The sequence below is a fragment of the Ailuropoda melanoleuca genome, unplaced genomic scaffold (genome assembly GCF_002007445.2).
Source record: "Ailuropoda melanoleuca isolate Jingjing unplaced genomic scaffold, ASM200744v2 unplaced-scaffold6887, whole genome shotgun sequence".
Classification (NCBI taxonomy): domain Eukaryota; kingdom Metazoa; phylum Chordata; class Mammalia; order Carnivora; family Ursidae; genus Ailuropoda; species Ailuropoda melanoleuca.
Window position 1 is genome coordinate 1 of NW_023243691.1, and position 4364 is coordinate 4364.

The 4364-nt window shown below is 38.1% G+C and overlaps 1 pseudogene; it reads right to left on the bottom strand.

The window, feature by feature from the left end:
- Window positions 1-3593: 3593 nt before the first annotated feature.
- LOC117800362 lies at window positions 3594-4361 on the bottom strand (annotated as a pseudogene).
- Window positions 4362-4364: the final 3 nt, after the last annotated feature.

Consider the following 4364-nt stretch of genomic DNA (forward strand, 5'->3'; position numbering starts at 1 on the left):
AATCCCCTTCCCAAGGGTGAGTTTCAGAACTCTCTGGAGAGCTTATGAATAGGCCTCTGGATAAGAATGAAGCTGGTCCGAGGTGGAGGGAATGAGGAGCCAGAAATTTAAGGCTGAGACTGGCAACACAGCTTGCTGGAGGGTGAGTGCCAGTGGTGGCCCATGGCAGCTGCACTGTAGGAGAAAGAGATTAAGGATAATGGAAGTGGAAAGTAAAGCCTCTTTTTTCTGGAGTGTTCTTCCAGCATCCTCTCATGACAAAGGTGAAAGGTTTGAGTCCAGGTCTGGTATCACAAAGCACTCCAATGAAAAGTGGACTTGATGTCGAGAAACAACAGATTGATAATCTATAGAGCTTCTTTGTCAAGAAATACACAAAGGAGGGGTGCCTGGGTGGCACAGCTGTTAAGAGTCTGCCTTCAGCTCAGGGCGTGATCCCCCGGCGTGATGGGATCAAGCCCCACATCAGGCTCCTCTGCTATGAGCCTGCTTCTTCCTCTCCCACTCCCCCTGCTTGTGTTGCCTCTCTCTCTGGCTGTCTCTATCTCTGTCGAATAAATAAATAAAATCTTTTTTTAAAAAAAGAAATACACAAAGGAAAAAAATATGATTCTTCTTTATTAAGTGGAGTATTTTATTCTCAGCAACCTACCTACCTGTTCTTGTTACCCTTTTGATGAGAGGAAACGCTACGCATTATTGTGATCATTGCTCTTTTTCCTGGTGTGCATTAGCTAGAAAATCTTCTAATAGCTCTGAAACTGTATCTAAGAAAGTAGCCAATTTTGCCAACATGTAAAATGTAGGACTTTGAATATCCAGCTTGTCAAGATATTATACCAAGAATTAAGAATAAAATGTGTTGTTTTCTATTACAAGAAAACTTGCTGGCTTTTCAGGCATTCTTTGGAAGAATTTCACTGAAATATAAATAGCACTTCATCTGTGCTTGAATGAGATCTTGCAAAATAATTTGTTTGTTTTTAAGGAGCATAAGTGATGCCATGTGAAAAAATCTGAAGAATTTGGGAAAATTTAGAGTTCTTTGACTCAAACTTTTCCTCTTCTGTAAATATTAGCTATGAAAGTTCAGACTCCATTTCTTTTTTTTAAAGATTTATTAGAGAGAGAGAGGGAGAGAGAGAGCACATGTGAGTGGGGGAGGGGCAGCAGGAGAGGGAGAGAAGCAGACTCCAGGCTGAGCTGGCTCCCAGGACTCTGAGATCATGACCTGAGCTAAAAGCAAGAGTGTGACGCTTAACTGACTGAGCCACCCAGGTGCCCCCGACTCCATTTCTTTTTTTTTTTTTTTAAAGATTTTATTTATTTATTCGACAGAGATAGAGACAGCCAGCGAGAGAGGGAACACAAGCAGGGGGACTGGGAGAGGAAGAAGCAGGCTCATAGGGGAGGAGCCTGATGTGGGGCTAGATCCCATAACACCAGGATCAGGCCCTGAGCCGAAGGCAGATGCTTAACCGCTGTGCCACCCAGGCGCCCCCCTGACTCCATTTCTTAATACTCATTATATTTCAAAGATTCCATTAAGATAAAAGCTTAAGATTAATTCAATATCATAGACAGCATATACTTTTCCCTGCTAAAGTTCACTCTACTGTCATTTTTTTAAAACTGAAAACCAGATCAGTTTCTGAAGTAAAATATTAATGCATATTCAATCTTATGCTTAAGTGTTTATGCTGTTGTTTGGGAAGGGGAGCTATGATGTTTATCATATTTTCAAAAGAATTTCATAGCCAAGGAATGTTATGAGTCTTGAGTAGCTAATAACTGGTCCAGTTAACCAGATTACATACTTTCTGAATTTCTTAACACATTCATTCACATTGTTTACTATATTTAACATAACATTTTAATAAAAGACCTACCAAGAAGGCTCAGTTTCATATTAGGGTAATCAAATCACCTAGCATTGAAAAAAGAATGAAATTAATAAGCTTTTTAATGAATTCTGCCTCCCTAATGCTTTGGTACAATAGGCTGATTAAGAGAAAATCATACAGTTCTTTATTCAAGAAGAAGGGGAATCATAAGGCTGGACCTTATTCCCTGAATAGAATACAAGGCAGCCTACATGGTATAGAGTGAGGAAACATTGGTAAGATCTCTTCTTTCTGCCCATGTTTCAGATCTGAGCTGCTAACTCTCCCCTCTCACTACTGATAGAGTTATATCCTAAAAATAGAAAGAAATGAACGTGTATGTATTCCTGGAAAAATTAACTGATGGATTTAAACTTACACTGAAGTATAAATTACTGTTATGCTACACTTACTGAAAGGTAAGCTTTGAGAGTAGAAAAGAGCAAAGAATACCAGGTCTCAGAAGAACTAGAAAGCTAGGGAGAGAGTAAAAATTTAGTGGGAGGGTGGGGGGAGAAGAGGAAATTCCCAAGGTTTTTTCAATATTTTACTTAATGATGCTTTATTACAGTTGGATTCAGAAAAGAGATAGAATTGGGAAGATAAGAAGGCAAACAACAAAAAGCAAAATTAATGTTTTCATCCTCAGCATAAAGGAGAGAGTAATATTTATGTTTGTCTATTCACCTTTTATGAATTGAGGAGTTTGGGAAAATAAAAACTACTAATGAATCATTGAACACTACACCAAAAACTAATGATGTATTATATGTTGGCTAATTGAATTTAAATTAAAAAATATAAAAATAAAATAAAATTTGAGAAACATCCAAAAAAACAAACAAACCCCACTTAAAAAACTTCATCAACATTAATAAATCCCCTAACAGTCCCTAGAGTTCAGGGTAGAGATCCAGAGGTCCTTCCAGGCCCAGGTTGCTGTTGGATTGTATGTTTATCATTGATTCATAGAAAATTATCATAGATCCAAAGAACTCCATGTTTGGTCCAAATGCAGACTGTTGCATAGCTACTTATAGCATAGACAAAAACTTAGTGTTTTCAGAGGAAACTGAAATGATCTTAACTGATCATAGAAAGACCATTAAGTGAAAGATTTGAAATTCAAGCTCCTATGATGTACAATTCATTGTAAAACATCATTAGTTATTGGAAAACAACATAGGATAGGCATAATTGATGTTAGGGAAGGGATTTCATAATTTAAGAATCTCCACTTAAGTCTACACACTTAAATCGATGGAATGGCTATCTTCTGGTTGGGAAAATTCAGTTTCACATTCTTAAATATTATTCATCTATATAGATTTTTTGGTAATATAGATTAGGAAACTCCCAAGATCAGGAAAAATGTCTAAATGTATGCTCACCAAAGAGTCAGGTGCTCCTTTTTTTCCCCTATCATTTTCATATTTACCTACAACTAAAGCAGTGAAAGTATTGATACTGTCCACGTATAGTCATTCTGTTATTTTATATCCAGAACCAGTGATCATGATACATTTTTCCATATTTTTTGATATTTAGCTTTTGCTTAGGCGATACCTGGGAAGAGACTAGTTAATATCCATTAGATATTCTCTATATTGTCATCTTCATCACTTCCACCATAGTTGAGATATGCCACAAGAACACATTGAAATATTTATAGATAGAGCATCAATTTGAGGAACTTGAAGGAATTGTGTCTTAATAAAGGGAATTCCTCACTACTAGTGGAATTTCAGAAATTTTTTTGGGCCTCAGATAATAGGTCATAATCTTCCTCAGGGCAGCCTTCATATCCCTGTTCCTTAGTGTGTAAATAATGGGGTTTAGAATGGGGGTGAAAACAGTGTAAAATATGGCAAGTTTATCCACAGGGTAAGTGGTATAGGGCCACACATAGATAAAGATGCAAGGTCCAAAGAACAATATTACTATGGTGATATGGGCAGCCAGGGGAAAATGCCCTGGCCATTGCAGCAGAAGACTTAAACCAGACAGTGACAAGAATAATGATGTAAGAGCCAACCAAGAGAGAGAACGTACTTAGGGCAAGGATTCCACTATTGACTACAATTAGTATTTCAGTGATGTTAAGAGTCCAGGCAGGCAAGTTTGGTCACTCGAGGAAGGTCACAAAAAAAGCTGCCTACTACATTGGGTCCACAAAAAGGCAGGTTCATGGTAAATGATAACTGGCTTAATGTGTGCACCAAGCCCGCAGCCCAAGAGACCATTACGAGGACAGTGCACGTCCTTTGACTCATGATGACTACATAGTGTAGGGGTTTACATGTGGCTACTTATCTGTTGTAGGCCATGGAGATGAGTAGTACCATCTGTCCTTCAGTAAAAAGGGGAATGAAAAATATCTGGGCAATGCAGCCACTATAGGAGGTGGTCGTAATGTTCACTCAGAAAATCTGCAATCATCTTAGGGGTAGCAAAAGAAGCCTGACAGATGTCCACAAAGGA